The sequence below is a fragment of the Gavia stellata genome, chromosome 10 (assembly GCF_030936135.1).
Source record: "Gavia stellata isolate bGavSte3 chromosome 10, bGavSte3.hap2, whole genome shotgun sequence".
In the NCBI taxonomy this organism is placed as follows: Eukaryota; Metazoa; Chordata; class Aves; order Gaviiformes; family Gaviidae; genus Gavia; species Gavia stellata.
Window position 1 is genome coordinate 19,975,650 of NC_082603.1, and position 16,665 is coordinate 19,992,314.

Consider the following 16,665-nt stretch of genomic DNA (forward strand, 5'->3'; position numbering starts at 1 on the left):
CAGGTTGAATGCTTTCCTGTTTGGGCCAGGTAGCCTACTTAGGGTGCTGGTTTGGCTGAAGGTTGCTTATGTGCCTCAGATGCCTAAAATGAGTTGTTTTACAGCATTACCGATTACTGACTCAAGATGGTGATACAAACAGTGCGAAGTTTGGATCTCATCTTTCTGGCTCGTGTTGGCTGACAAGTTAATCTTAAAATAGCAATTATCTAATGGGGAAAATCCCACAGATCTAGACAAGTGAATTATAAAAATAGCCACCCTCACTGGTAGGAGTCCCAAAGTAATTTCTGAACCATGCTGTGTCTAAGGGCCGTGGACAGGTACCTGTTTTCAAAGAAAGGAGCAAAAGGCTGGCAGGAATTCCCCTTTAATCTGCCTGGCATCAGCAAATACCTGCAGGTCAGCAGAAGATGTATTTATAGTTGTAACCACATGAAGCGAGAAAGCCTACGCTTGCCCTGTATTTTCCATGAAAGAGGTGAAGTAATTCAGGGTTTGTGAATAGATCACTGTTCCTGGACCTTCTTTTTTGACCCTGATTCCCTTTATATAATAGTCTTCTGTTCCTCCTGTGGATATGTTTTTTTTTGCCGGGAAAGTTATTTTTGGAGTGATGGTTTATAATTGATGTTAAAGCACGCAGTAAGGCTTTTATATATGTTCTGTGTGCTCACACTTATTTCATGTGATTGCAACCAAAACTCAGCCCATTTGCTTTCCATTGTCTTTCCATGTTTACACCTGCTTTTGTTTCTTTCCCGTTATTAAGTTTTCCAAACACGTTGTTGGACATCAAGGATTCAATTCAAACTCCAGAGCTGCAATAATATCTATTCTGTTCGTGCAAAAGTACTGGTGTCTTAGTAAGTTAATTGTCACATTATGTCATCTACTTCGGCTTTTTTTCTGAGGAGGGAAGCTAGTGAGCTATTTTAACATATTTATATGCACTCAGAAAGACAAGGTAATGAATGAATGTCTATTTAGGACCTACTCTGCTTCCCCTTAAACCCAAGAGGGGAGGGGTAGAGCAGGGAAAGAGAATTCTTTCTACTGTGTGGAAACCTAAATCTGGCCTTCCTAAAATTAAAGACGAGCAATCCCAGTCTTAAAATACTTATGGACTGAAACAGCTGAAATTTTACCAGATAGTGACTTCACAGCATGAGGCCACATCATTATTACGTAAGAGTACTCTGTCTATCTTCATTTCGAGATACTTTCAAAATGCAGGAATGAAAATACATTCTGGCAGAAGGATGAAGACTGGAAACTTTTGCTGGGAGGTTGCTGTTGAACAGAGGCATGTTTTCTTTGCATCATTTCTCTGCTTGGAAAAAAAATCTAATAAACAAAGCTAATTTTGCTGAGGGAACAGATACAAGGTCTTCTTGCAAAGGTTCTTCTTTTTTACTGTAAACCATACTCAGAGTGGGATGCTTGCCAGTATTACTATGCTCCTAAAATCTTGTTTAGGCATACAGTCAGGTTGGCCTTGCCTTTTGGAAGTATTGAGCATGTAGGTTTTCCAAATTCAATATGGGCTTCAGAAGCCTTAAAAATCTTTAACATTCTTAGCTTCTGCTTAAATGCCTTAAGATCTGAGCCTGGAAATGAAATGCATGGAAGGCTTCACCTTGCTCCTAGGCAGAGGAATGCCTCTTTTGAACAAAATCAGGTTTGGTAACCCACATTTGAAAAAGCCCTGGAAGCTTACCGTGTCAGTGACTCGTCCTGGGGGTGAATAGTGCTGGGGCTGGTATTGGTTTTCTTTAAGGATATTTTACCCTCGTTTTGTTTCCCAATTCAAGAGCTTTTTTGTGAATGAGATAATCTGTTATTTTCAAAACTACAACTAGGTACTTTTTAGACTGTTGATTTGATGCCATTTTTGGTACCCATTATGTCTTTCCTGTAACTCGTTCCCAGATCTGAACAGATAGATACTCTCCAACATGTGGTAAAGTAATTTTGTCTCTGAAGTGTATATAGATCATTACAGACTGCATCCCAGAGCAGGTGTCCGCGGATGGGGATGACCATTTTCCATCTGTTTGTTTTATTCCCTGGCTTATTTGTCACTATTAAATGATTACTGCAGTGACAGAACTCCCCAAGTATGCATTACTGAATTTCTATTTTAGCCAGGAAGCAAGATGATAGCCCTTTGGCATGCACACATTCCAGGGACGACAAATATGAACAAAGTGGGACTTTCAGTTCCCATATCTTTGCAAGATCGTTTTTTTAAAATAACCTTGTAAGGCTTAGTAATGAGCCTCTGCCAACGCAGGCTCAGCCGCAAAGCCATCGAGGTCAGAGGCGAAACGAAGCGGAAAGCGGGGTGGAAGAGGGGTGGCCAGGAGAGCTCTGCAGGTGATGGCGTGCCCAGGGACCGGGCAGGGGGACGGACGCAGGACCGGGCAGGGGGACGGACGCAGGCTGCGCGCGGGCGTAGGAGCTGCCTCCCGTGCTGCCGAGGCCCTCTCCATCCAGCATGCCACGCTGCGAGGAGCAGCTAGCTCCGAGCCTGCAGTGGGGAAAGGCTGGGGTTGTGAACTGCATTCAAAGTCCAGGTGAAAGCAATGAGCATGAGCTCAGAAGACGGGTTAAGTTCAGCTCAACATGTTTATTAAGCCACACTGATCAGACAAAATTATATGACCAAGCACTACTTCATTCTTGGTTACCATTGCTCAGTTCCATTTAACTATAAATATTCCACAGTTTTAAATAAAACCCATCAAAAACTGAACCGCTGCTATAAAAACACTGCATTATTAGGAGCACATCCTGATCCTTTGTCCCTAAAAGCATCTGGTGCTCCTAGAGTGTAGGTAAGAAAGAAGCAAGTTACCAAAACATGTATGAGATTTGAAGAGTAAGCTTTCAATTGACACATCACTGAAGTGATGGGGCTACAGGTTACGACAAGTCTAGGCAGGCCACCGGCCCGGCTGGCAAAGTGCTCCAGAAGCCGTGGGTCAGCGCAGCATTAGGGCGGGGAGATCAAAAAGCACAGGGGCTGGAACCAGGCTGATCTCATTTTTAGAGTCCTGACTCAGCGCAGCCTGGAACGATAAGGGGTGGGAGGTTTCCCATGGACAGCTGCTGGCTCCCAGTGGAAGAGCCGGCTGCTGCCCGCGGGCAGGAGCTGCCCTCCCCGGGGCCATGGCTGAGGCTTGTTTCGAGTCGGGAGCAAAGCAGCTAAGAGGACCGTGCCTGGGGTGCTGGTGCTGGTGCTGCAGAGCGGTGGGAACTGTTGGCCTCTGACGCCCATCCCCGACTCCCTGGTGTATTTCTGCTTCCAGCAGTGTATTTTTAATAAATCTTAGATTTTAGGAAATTGCAGCATAAAGGTTGATCTCTCTGCAGCCGCTTTCTTTGTGACCCCCTTCAGTGCTCTGATGAGCGTAAAAGCTGATGGGGGATCCCCCAAGGTGGGTGCGTGGGGCAGCAGGAGGGCTCTGGACCTGGGGGCAGGTGTTGAGAGCCATCTCACGCTGGTGGCCAGCACACCTCTGACAGGGAGCGGGGAGATGAAGGAGCTGCGTGCCCTGGCACGCCATGCGTTAGAAACGAACAGCACCGGGGGAAAATTCACTGGGAAAGGTGTTTGCATGAAACACCTAGAAGCCTTTCAGGCATTTTTTGAGGTGGGGACAGGAAGGTATTGGGGAAAAAGCTGTGGGTAGGAAAAGTATTTCAAACTATTTTTAAAGTAAACAAATTCCTTTTGAAGTTGTGGGCTTGTTGCATAAATTGTGCATTTGACAGAGTAAGTGGTGGGATGTTATGGTAATTACTAATGTCCCTTGAATATTTGGTTAACCACTATATATAATCCCACACGTAGTAGTCTTTCCAGGGAGAATTTAGATCTACCCTTTGGGCAGGATTAACTGTTACTCTCTTGTTTCAGCAACTTTACAATTATTTGATTCCAGCACAAGGAGTTTTCCATTCTGGGGGAAAAAAAAAGGTGTCCTTTTGACATCCGACTTTTTAAAACAAGTTCCATCCTGTACCTGCGTGTTCTGAGCTGTGAGGTGACCGCCTGGGCACTGGGCGGGGGGGTGGGCAGGCTGTCCCAGCTAAAGACCCCATCTCCGTTGCAGAAATGGATTTGACTTCTTTCATCCCTAGACCCAGACACAGAAAATGCATTAGTGCAATGCTGAACTCTGCGTTTCAGGTCAGATTCTTGTAGAGATATTAACGCTTGAGAAGGTACCAATCCCTAACCTGCTTCTCTTACTGGCATCCAAAACATACCCACCCTGTCCCCGCAGTTTTTCTTCTGCCTGTTACTTTATCCTCACCTACCTTCTCAGTTCTTCCTAGGCAAGTCTCCCTTGGCTCACACCCTGGATCCTGCACGCACTGGGCTGCGTAGGCTCGAGGCAAAAAGGTGAGCGGCTCTCCCTAAGCTCAGTTTTTCTCTGTGGGGAATGACATATCCTTGGACCATCACCCTTGCTTTGCAAGTGAAAAAAATTGCTTGAAGATACAAGCATATGCACTTAGGTGATGCCCTACATCAGGGGTTTTCCTTGGTGTATTAAAGTACAGACACACCTGTGCTTTCAGGCGAGCTTCTAATCTGGGTCAGATTGCCTAGATTGGGTCTCTAAATAGTATCAATACCTCTCTGCTGGGCTTTACAGCATACTTTTATAAATTTTCTTTGTATCCTGTTGTTGTTACCCATTTTCAGCTCATTTTTTTTCCGGTTGGGATGCCTGTCTTGTTCTTCATTACTGAGGCAATATGAATCCTACAGTATGCTAGCCAGAGCTACCCGATAGCGCGGCTTGCGTGGACGCTGAGCACTCTTCCCGCGCTGCCTCGCTCACTCTGCTGCCGCTGGTACTTCTTCCCCCATTTTCCATCTTCATGACAGTTTGTCTCGTAAATGCACTCAGGCATCACCTGCACAGCTCCTCACTGCTGCTCCGATACCAGAGGAGAAAACAGGCTCTGTAATTGCTATCTTTGATACCTTTTGTTTTTCAAGACATTAACTGCAAATAGCACATTGCAGCCACTTACCAACGGAAATCTATATAAGCAAGTTAAAATAAGATCTTAGCTCATTGGAGTACAATTTGAAGCTTAGGCAAATGTCAGCCATAAGCCTTTGTACTCTTCTGTATAAAGTAAGTCTGGGTCTAGTTTCCAAAAATTATTTTAAATACAAATTAAATACATATTTCACTAGGGATAGGCCTTTTTGTAATCTGCAGAGTTTACAAGAGCAAGCTTTAACAAGCTCTCAAATCACAGAATCACAGAATCACTAAGGTTGGAAAAGACCTGTAAGATCAAGTCCAACCATCAACCCAACACCACCATGCCCACTGAATGTAGAAACCATGACAATAGCTCTGGTGCCTTTTCAGATGTAGAAACAGGGTAGCAGTATGGTGTGAGGCTTGAGGCTTGATGGGCATGGTGCTGTGTGGTGTTGGGTGGGTTGGTTTTTGGTGTGTTGTGGTTTGTTTTTTGTGTGTGTGTGGTTTTTTGGGTTGGTTTTTTTTTTTTTTTTTTTAGGTTGGACTTGATGATCTTACAGGTCTTTTCCAACCTTAGTGATTCTGTGATTCTGTGATTCTGAGGCATTTCAGTATTTAGATATCTGCAATAGAAATCCAGTAGCACAAATATTTTTAAATGTGTATGATTTCTTACTTAATTTTCCACCTTCACATGCTCACTTGAAGGCTTCCAGCTTTGGCTTTTTTAGTTGGTCCAAGAGTCAGTCAGCTGAAATGATACTTACTGCTAATCACACTCTACAGAATTAACTGGGCATAGGAATAGTGTCATTCCTAATCAGCATGAGTAAACATTTATCAAATACTAGAAACAAATATTGCCAAATCCATTCATTTTCATACTATTTGGAAATAGAAACGGCCTTCCCTTTGGTAAATTGGCAGTGCCCAGAAATTTGCTAGGTGCTTTAAGGAAAATCCTCTTATTGGAGAGGGCACAAGTTTTCTGGCCAGAGAGCTTAATAATCCAAATTTAAGCAAGACCAAGAGCTGAGTGTTTCCGACAGAAGTGGGAATGGAGAGCAGGGGCCAGAGCCACAGACAGCAGTTTTGGGGTCCGGTCACCGGCTCTGGAAGGGGGCTGTGGTGGCTACCATCTGAGCAGGGCAGCTGGGGGAAGTGTTTTGTTCCTCCTCGGCCTTCCCATGTGTGCGGGGACCCATCCTGTTCCCCTGGCCAGCTCCTTCGGCAGCCCTGCCTGCAAGCGCCCGGGAGAAGGGTTAAGTTATATTGCAAGGTGACATAACTTCTTGAGAAGCTAATGCAAATAACTGGGCATTACTTTGTTTGCATTGGAGACGTGGTGTTGAAGAAAGAGAAGAAAACATCACTCTGGGTGAGCCTTAAAGGAGCACCAGGGATGTATATATATGAGATGGTATTAGAGTCTGATGAGACCAGCACTGGATTTTCAAAGGAGGAGCAAGGAGTAGAGCTACAGATGGTAAAAACCTTTGCACTGAGGCCAGAGAGACCTAGGGCAGCTCCCACAGGCTTTGGGCTTGCTCTGAGAAGCCCAAACCTGCTGAAGAAGCATGAGGAGCTACGGTTTTGAGGGATCCCAGAGTCAGGCGACTTCAAAAACAACATTCTAAGTCAGCAGGGTGGGGTGGGCAAGTGCCAGGGTGGCAGAAGGGACACTGCGCTGCAGTCATGACCAGGTCAGCCCGGACTTCTCACTAGAGTTGTAGAGAAAGAAATATCGGAGCCTAGACACATTTTGGGAGAACAGAAGAGGTAAGGAAATGGAGGAGTCGAAAGTTACCTGACTCCAAGTGTTTGAGTGGAAGGAGAGGTGGTGAGACCCCTGGCAAGAATGGGGCGGGAGGAAGGGGGTTAGGAGGAATGTGAGGATTCACTCTGTCGTACATGAGTGTTCAGTGCAGCTCAGCATTGCCTACCTGTTTTCACTCCTGCCATCTCCTGGAAACCCTCCAGGACACAGACATCTCTGTGACAATGGCGCGGTGTGAGGGGCTGGGGACAGCTGCTTCCCGCTACCGCTCGCGTGAGCTTAGTGGACTTTGGTTTCTGCCTGCCTTTCATCAGCTCCAAATCCAGTCAGGAATTTTAAAATACATTATGGTTGTCATATGGAAGCAACTCCATTCCACTCTTTCTACATATTTCTAACATATTTTCATAAAAATAACAAGTTTACAGTGAGTGTGTAAGGGAATTGGTCTCATCTAAACAGATGCACAGAAAACCCAGCTGTGAGGTGCTACATCATTTAGAATAGACATCCACTCTATTTAATAGGAGACAATCCCCTGCACACCCAGACACTATGCTCACAGATCTTTGTCAGAATACGCTGGATGCTCGAAAGTTATGATTACTCAACAGAAAATAATGCAACAATTTCTAAGCAGCTCTTGATTCTGGGTTGGGTGAAGGAAGCTCATTTACATTTAAATACCCTTAAGCCCCTGAAAGAGTTTGAATTTTTCATTATGGTTGGAAAATAGCTTGTGCTGCTTTTCTATGTCTCAAATGTTATTCTCTTATTTACAGCTGGCCTTTGTCATTTCACTGCAAGGCTTCTCATTCATGAGCTGGTCCTTTGCATGTCGCTTCTTCGTTCCTAAGCTGGCCTCCTGTTTCAGAAGTCTACATATTCTCATATTCAGCTGTGTCAGGCTGAAAAACTCCTTCACTGAGCTATGGTATGTGAAAAACATCACAGATTTTCTTAGACCATTCCAAGTCCTTCTTATCTCCATCACTTTTTCCTGTTTTGGCACTGCTTGTTGTAGGCTGCAGAGTAGCAGTTTATGGGTGGGGTGTTTATCATTCTGGGTCATTTGTGATACGTTACTTAAAACTGATGTTTGGGTTTGCCAGGATGATTCTGTGTTAACAGGTTTTTATTATGAAAAGCATAGCTGACCTTTGAAGTCCAAAGGCCATATTTATGAATGACTCAGCCTGTCCTCAGTGCGGCTGAAGATTACAGTACGCAAACAAAAGCCAAAGCGTACTTCTCCCATGTAGCTTTTTGAGAAAGCAGTATTTGCCTCTGGTATTCACCAAGGGAGCTTTCCCTTTGTGTGCAAGAGGAAAATGGGGCAGGCTACAATAAAAGGCATTGTTGCTCCCAGCATGCAAAGAATGATGATCCAAGAACCAAAATAATAGAAAAGTGTCGGGAGGGAATTTAGTTCACAAACATGTCAGGATAGCCTCAGGCTTACTCAAGTTTTGACTCAAGCTTCTCATTCTTCTTAAATTCTTTCCAGGCCAAAATGGATTACATAGTTGCTAATCTTCAATCATCCAGCGTTTCCCTGGGATCAGTGTTCGAGGATGGCCTTGCCGTGCCGCCATTTCAGCCTCCGGTTCCTTAATGACAGTAAACCCCGGGGAATGACAGAGTATGTACTCTTGTGCTATGATTAGGATCCATCTCCTCAAATTCCATCATTAAGGTCTCTGCAGGAGGGGCCTTCTTGCTTTGTGTCCTGGAGCATATCTGTCACGATAGTCAGCAAGTATGACCAAGCATTGTACCCAGCATGTACATAACAGGTTATAAGCTGTCGTTATAAGCTGGTTTCCAGACCAGAATATTGCCTGACAGCTGTGCTTACAAATCATTGCAAATAGGAGAAGAAAACTGGTCTTGCTGTGACATACCTAGACAGATACTGCCAGCCCTGGACTTTAATTTTTTTTTTATTTTTTTTTTTAAAATGTGTCTTTTTTTCTTCTCTTGGTAGTCCTATTGGGAAGTTGTCCATCTGAACTGAAAACAAAACAATAATAATAACAATAATAAAACATTCCCACATAGATATTATTCATTTTTTTCCTAAAACTCTTTTTTTTAAAATGAAATCTCTTAAAAAGTTCAGAACATGTCTTTTTCCCCCCCTCTTCCTCCCTATCCCTACTGAAAACCCCTAGGAGCTAATGCCATGCAAGAATTTGCGGTAGCAGCTAAATGTAAAAACTATGTAATTTACGTCCTGTGGCCCTATCAAATATAATTACAAACCATGTTCACAGCGCTGCAAATTACACAGCACTTCACCAGTGTGGGAGATGGCACATTGCCTGTTGTGATAGATGATCCCACACCTAGAATTGACTGGCAGCTTTTATAAAATAGCGAGGCATCCCTTTTGTGCCTGGCTGATGAAGGACAGATGGTCTTTTTCTCCTTCAAGGAGAATCCCCATCAGGCATTATTTGCAATAGTTTATGTGCATATGAATTATTTGTATTAGAAGAGAATGAATATGGCATTTATGGGCAAACTATAATGCACTGAGATGAAGTGAAATTTGTAACTATTTCTTGCACCAACAATAGTACTGGCTCTTCAATATTTTTTCTTTCTCTGATAATGGAGATCATTTTTATTAGCTTTAAGGCACCCTTGTTCTTCTCTGGCAGCATAAATTCATTTATACTTGCCTCTAAGGCCTCTCTGCCCTTCCAGAGCAGTACAGCAGAGGCTGAGGATAAATAAGAATCAAAGTGCTATTAAAGGGACCAAAAAAAAGCCTAACACAAGTTAATACTCTTTAATGTTCATAATACTCTTTTTAAGCTTCCTCCTCCGTAGGAGTTCACATGTAAATTGGAAGTTTATGGATGGCTCAAGGGGAATGATGGATTCCCTCTTACCCTTTCTTTTCTCCCTTGATGTATCCCATAGCTTATTTGTTCTTTGGTGAATATAGTTGAACCCCGTTCAGCTAGTCTTGTGGCTCAATTAAGATAATATAACCATTTTGTGCAAACACACGGTGATTTATACAGCACAGCATCTTGGGCATTGTGGTCTTGAGCTGTTGGGCTAAGTGCAATGCTATTTTACCTTTGTCTTTTTAGAGCTTTTTAGAGCCCTTGCTCTTGGATCCACAGGTACTTAATGAGTTTTCCCACTTTAATTCATAATAAAGTGATAATCATGATGATAAAATAAGAGGCCTGAGCTTTTAGTGGCTTTTTTCTTCAGTAGGCTTTGCACAGCTTCACTAATTGCATTAGATTCAGACCTGAATTATTGAAGGCTTCTGGAAAAACACATATTTTGGTCAAGGACAATTAGAAGGAGTTCCTGGAAACTGTTTGCATTGCCCAAGCTCAGCTGTCCATTAGTTACCTTTATTTATACAGCACCAAAAATGTGCCAGGAAAATTAAAGAGATTATAAAGTTCTATGAGAAATTTTTGCTATATTGTTCCTTACAAGGGAAGTAAAATCTGCTCTTTCCTCTTAGAATACAGACCTGCCTCAGCTCACAAAGGATGGATGAACACTGTAATGACAACATACATAAAAGATAGGGCTTCATTTCCAGGAAAATCAGACAAGTCCATGGACGTCAAAATGAAACAGCTCTCCACTCCATTTTGAATGCTCTCGGTGTATGCAGCTACTGGAGTGCCTGCCTAGAAAGCTGGTTACCTGCTCGTGCAGGCGAGCATTCAAAGGCAGCACTGGTGGGTGGTCTGCGTGCACGATACCACACGCAGTTAGTTAGCATTGCATCTCAGCCACGGCCCGTGCTTCTTCTCACTGTCTATAAATGCCGCTCCGAACGTGGCCGGCAATGCAGAGCCTGAGCGGCAAGAGTGACGGCTGCAGAGGATGCGGGGAAGGTCAGTGTGAGTAAAAGAAACAAGTGGCCAATGAATGAGTGGGCAGGAGGGCAATTCTTAATGGAAAATGCCCTGGGCAGGGGAGGGTGGGCTGCAAAATTAAATGGAAGGTGAAAAACACTGAAAATGGAGTGGAAGAGGGAAGACACTGCCTGGAAGGGTCTTGTGAAAATCCCTGTGCAGCACAGAGGCTGGTGGCCGTCACGGAGCATCCATCGGGCTTTGGGAGGATCGCTCACTGATGGAGCCAGGTGCAAGCAAGGATTTTGTTTTTTTTTTAAAAAAAAAAAAAGAAACATCAGCGCTAGCAACAGCAGCAGGCTTGACTGTAATGACCTGAATGAATGTGGTGCAAGGGATGTTTCAGGTAGAAGGAAAAATGTGGGATTTCTTGTGTGTGTAATTAGGACACTTGGCAGCTGGGTAAGCTTTAATTGCCATCCAAAGCTCCTGATCTTGCCAAAGAATGAAAAGAGTGAAGAGAGCTATTGATTTCCATCTGGGCAAACAATTTACTTCTTAGTGCTCATCAGCCTGATGTGTATCTTCATTCCCTGTCACTGCTGTGTGCAAGCTAAAGCTGCTTTCATCGGCAGATTTCAGGTGGGGGTTCAGTTGAGTATGTGCCTAGAATTGCAAGGCGTGAATGGTAAAAACTGCCTTACTTACCACACTGTCAGTGCACAATGTGCTGTTAGTTTTAGAAAATCTCCACATCGCTAGGTCCTTATATAAAGCGTCTCTTTGCTGTAGTGTGCAGTTGCCTCCCAAAAATAAAATGGGCACAGAGGAGCCTTCTTCTGTCTGCTCAACAGGAGCAAGGCAATGTTTATTTTATATGATGCATGTTTGTTTATGAATGTGGTGTTACTGAGCAGAGGACTAGATCAAAGAAATGGATTTTGCATTTCACTTTGAAGACATACATGTCCATAGTCAACATGATCTCTTTTGGGGACGGCTTCCAAATTTCATGGGCTAAATGCCACATTTTTGCCCTGTCGCTGACAGTTCCATTGTTCCAGGGGCACATAGCTGGTGCAGGTCATGATCTTGAAAGAGAGACACAATGAGAAAACTCATATGCAGACACAAAGTGTAGCAATTTAATTAAAAAAAAAAAAAAAAAGTGGTATTTTGGGGGAAAAGGTTGAGAAGAGAGAAAGAGGACGTAGAATTACCTTTGCAAAGCTATCAAAAAACCAGACTTGCTGCAATTTACAATATGCAAATAGCATCATTAGGCAGAAACAGATTTTTATACAACTAATCAATCTAACATCGTGCATGCAATGGAGATTGGTGTGCCCGTGCAGGGTAGACATGTGTGTATGGTTTTCTGAAATTAAAAAATAAAGGTTAGAATAATCAACTCCCTTCTGTTGAGGAATGGATAATTAGTCAAATGGTAATATTCAGCAGATGCAACTTATTCATGTAGGAAATTCCATCATATAGTGCCCCAGGGGCATTGAACATTATACAGTAAAATAATCATGTTCAATAGTAAAAATTGTTAGATGTACCCAAGTCTAAAAAAATTGTTCGTACACCAAATGGGAAGAAACATAAATGCGTACAGGGCTGGTTTTCCTTTTGCTCATATTTTGATCTGGAGTGACTTTACTGGAATGACTGCACTGACAGCAAAGATAGGGCAGAATCAGCCTCCAGGTATCTAAATATTGAGTAAGTGTGGTAAAGTTAAGTGATGGCTTATAAATTAAAATGAAACCAGTACTTGACTAATGTCTAAAAAGTAATTGTCTAAAAGTAATATTATCTAATAAGTTTTATATTTTAAAAGTGGCTTTTTCTGACTTACCAGGAAAGAAATGCCTAACATGGATTAGTATGGTCATTGTCTAGTCATATCTCGATTTTTTTGTTTGTGTTTGTTTAAGAAAGATTTAACTTGAGGTAGTAGGGAAAAAAAATAATTCCAAATTCAGACAGGCCCTCTTGGAAACAGTGATTTATTTGCCGTTTACTTTAATAACTAATCCCATTAAAATAGCCTGTAGTGGAAAGATAGCAGAGATAAAAAAGGCAAGTTTTAGATTCATACTTGCCAAATTTAAAATAGGAAAATGATGCATTTTCTGTTGGTTGGTTAGATCTTGAATTCCATCTTGTGCTATTAGAGTATTTTTAAATCATGATGTCACTGCTGCGTTACTTTTGTGTGTGTGCATATATATCTTCCTTTCTTATCAACAGATGACAATATACACAGCAAAAGTCATCTGGTACCTCAGACAGCTGTTAAAATACAACAGTTATTGATATATCCCCTTTGTTATTAACTGTTGGATTATAGTCTCATTTATACGCAGAACATTTCTACTGTTTGTAACAAAATACTCCCCACATGACACTGTCTTGTCATCTTCACTGTTTCTGGAGAGATTTTGAGAAATGACTCATGGTGTGGTGTGCCCTACTTAGGATACTTCAGATGTTGCTTTTTCTGAGGTGCTTCCCCAAGCCTTTGACTTTCAGGTCTTGAACGAGGAGTACCCATAAGTGGAAGTGTCTGAAACCATTAGTTATCTTTAAAAATATGTCTTTCTCTTGTGAAAAATAAATAAATAAAAGCTTTGCCCTCTGCTATTAAAAAAGTTGTTTTCAATTACTTGTAACTGAAAAGAATAAATAAGTATATAGTTCCATTCCTGCTATTAGCGCATCTGTTAAAGTGAGCAGATAATTACACTTTAGATCTATCTATCCTGTAAAACTACAACCATAATCATTAAATAATTTTATTTTATCTTGATGCACCATAAAATTTCTTCCATCCCCACTTACTGTGCTCATTACCATATGGTATTTCTTCTGTGATGCTGAATGGAATAAGAATATGAGCATTTTGAAGCACTAGTCTATATGTATAGCAGTAAGGAGTAGAACTGCCAAAATGCATGAAATACACTTTTCTGTTACTGCTTTCAGAGAAATTCAGTATGAGAGCTATCTGCTTTCAGTGTTGATTTTGTCTTTGCAGTTATATTGTGAAAGGCATAACTGGTCCTCTTCACTTAATTTCACAAACACACTTCAAACAGAACTGAATTTACATGGTCAGCAAAGCTATTGGCAAACATACTCACTATGTGAACTGACTTCTCCTAGCAGTTTCTTAAGACAACATTCATTCCTTTCCAATAATGTGGCTGGCAATGTTTGTATGTCTACCTAAAATTAAAACAGTTGGATTTCCATAAAATACTAAGTTGCTATAAACTGCAGAAGGATAGAGATTTTGAAATATCAACAGATCAGACAGAAGTGTGGGCATCGGTGCAGACTATCTGCAGCACATAGCAAATGGTAATTTACAAGTCATTACAAGTCCTCGGGATTTCAGGAAGAAAAAGAGTTGTAACCATCAGTTTCAAGACAACACAAGAAAAGATGAATGAGATCTTTTACTGGTGTAACTAGGCATAATTCCCTGGAGCTGAATACAGGCGTGTGATTTCCACAGAACCAAATGGGAGGAACTGATTTTCCGTAGAATTCCTGCTAAGGAAGTGAAAGGATAGGAAGGTTTGTATTATGTATAGAAGGTTGCTGTTGTTTTTAACAGCAGTAATTCAGTTTGATCTACCTTTTTGCTCTTTGTGTTTGGAATATGCTGAGGTGCAAATCTTCATTTCGAGTTGTGCCAACCTGTGGGAGAATTCAGACGGACCCTGTGAAACCTGAGCACTGGGCTCACCGCAACTTCATGAAGGTCAACAAGGAGAACTGCAGAGATTTGCAAATGGGTGGATCTGTACAAAATAGGAACCAACCGACCAGGAGCCCTGCTGAAAAGGATCTGAGGGTCACTGTGGGCTCCAGGTTCGCAGTCTCCAAATACGCAAATAGTATATTGGGCTGTACTAGGAGGATCATGGCCAGTAAACTAAGAGAAATTATTATCCCCCTCTACTTAAAGAATCATAGAATCGTTTAGGTTGGAAAAGACGTTTAAGATCATCAAGTCCAACTGTTAACCAGCCAGCCAGTTTTTTACCCAGTGAAGAGTACGCCTGTCCAAGCCATAAGCAACCAGTTTCTCCAGGAGAATGCTGTGGAAAACAGTGTCAAAGGCTTTACTAATGTGTAGGCAGACTACATCCACAGCCCTTCCCTCATCCACTAAGCGGGTCATCTTGTCATAGAAGGAGATCTGGTTAGTCAGGCAGGATCTGCCTTTCATAAACTCATGCTGACTGGGCCTGATTGTCTGGTTGTCCTGTATGTGCCGTGTGATGGCACTCGACATGATCTGCTTCATAATCTTCCCCGGCACCAAGGTCAGGCTGACAGGGCTGTAGTTCCCCGGATCCTCCTTCCGGCCCTTCTTGAAGATGGGCGTCACATTTGCTAACCTCCAGTCAACTGGGACCTCCCTGGTTAGCCAGGACTGCTGGAAGATGATTGAAAGTGGCTTGGTGAGCACTTCTGCCGGCTCCCTCAGTACCCTTGGGTGGATCCCACCAGCCCCATAGACTTGTGGGTGTCTAAGTGGTGTAGTAGGTCGCTAACATTTCGCCTTGGATTGTGAGGGCTTCATTCTGCTCCCTGCCCCTATTGTCCAGCTCAGGGGCTGGGTACTTGATACCAGTCAGGCCATATCTGGAATACTGTGTCCAGTCTGGGGCTCCCCGGTCAAGAGAGAGATTGAGAAAATGAAGATTGCCTTGCAGAGGACTACCAAGGTAATTAGGGGTCTGAAGCACGTGGCACAGAAGGAGAGATTTAGGGAGCTAGGCTTGTTTGGTTTGGAAAAGAGAACTTTAAGAAGGAACTAACAGCAACCTATGGGTACTTGAAAGGCAGTTACAAACACAATGGAGACACATTCTTTTCAATAGATGCAGAGGATAAATTAGGCAGAAGTTATGCCTTGAGAGGTTCAAACTGGACATTAGAAAAAGCTTTTACACTACAAGGATACATGATCCTAACACCGAATACACAGAGATAGGCTCTGATCTTATTGACATTTGGAAAACAGACCTTGAAGTCCCATAGATGCTTCAGCTCAGCAGTCCCTCAGAATGAAATGTTAGGTGGTATCGAGGGTGCCTCTTCTCCTTCTGGCTTATCTGCTGAAGGCAGTGCCCTCTGTGCTGCCTCTGGTCCCCAGTGTGTGCAGTGGTACTACTTGTGAGGGAAATTGTGGGGAGTAGGAGTTCTGTCCCTTTCTGAACTGCACCTTAACTGCTCCATTTCTCCATTCTTTTTCAGCTGGTGAGTTAGAGGCATCCAGAAACCTCTTGGTTAAGGGATAAGGAACAGCACAAATTCAAACAGAACAAACTGATCACCTGCTGCCTTCTCAAGCCTTCCAACCAGTGTCAGTCTCTGTGTACTACCTGTTTCGTGTGGAAGCACCTACCTGTTGTTCCCCTATGGAGGGGCAAACAGCTATTGAACATTCCCTTTGAAGAAGAAAAGATCATTTCATGCCTATTCTGTGATGACTTACAGCAAGAGTTATCGCCACCATCCTGGATACATTAACACTGAAGCTAATCTGTGTATCTTTTCATGTTTTATAGCTTCTTAACTCTGACACTTAGGACAGCATATTAATTAACTCAGTAAAAAAGCCTATTGGAACTCTTTCACTTTCTTAGCTTGATTAGTGATGTATTAATCTGTCTGTCTCTAGCACTAACCTTAGTGCCAAGGAAGCTGACAAAAAACCCGCTTGCCCTTTGCAGGCACACAAGGGAAACCACAAAGTTGTTGACTTGTGTGCATACTTATACATACATAGATGTGTGTCTATCTCTCTCTCTCTCTCCATATTGTCTTTCCTGTGGAGACAAAAGCTAATTCCACTTTAACAAGTTTAATGTAAATATACAGTTTCATAGTTGCATTTGCAAGTTATTGACCTAGTCAGCATCAAAAATGCACCAAACATTTCCAAATCAAGGCAAAAGATGCCTAAGTGATAAGAAAGGCTGGGAATTCATTCTCAGGC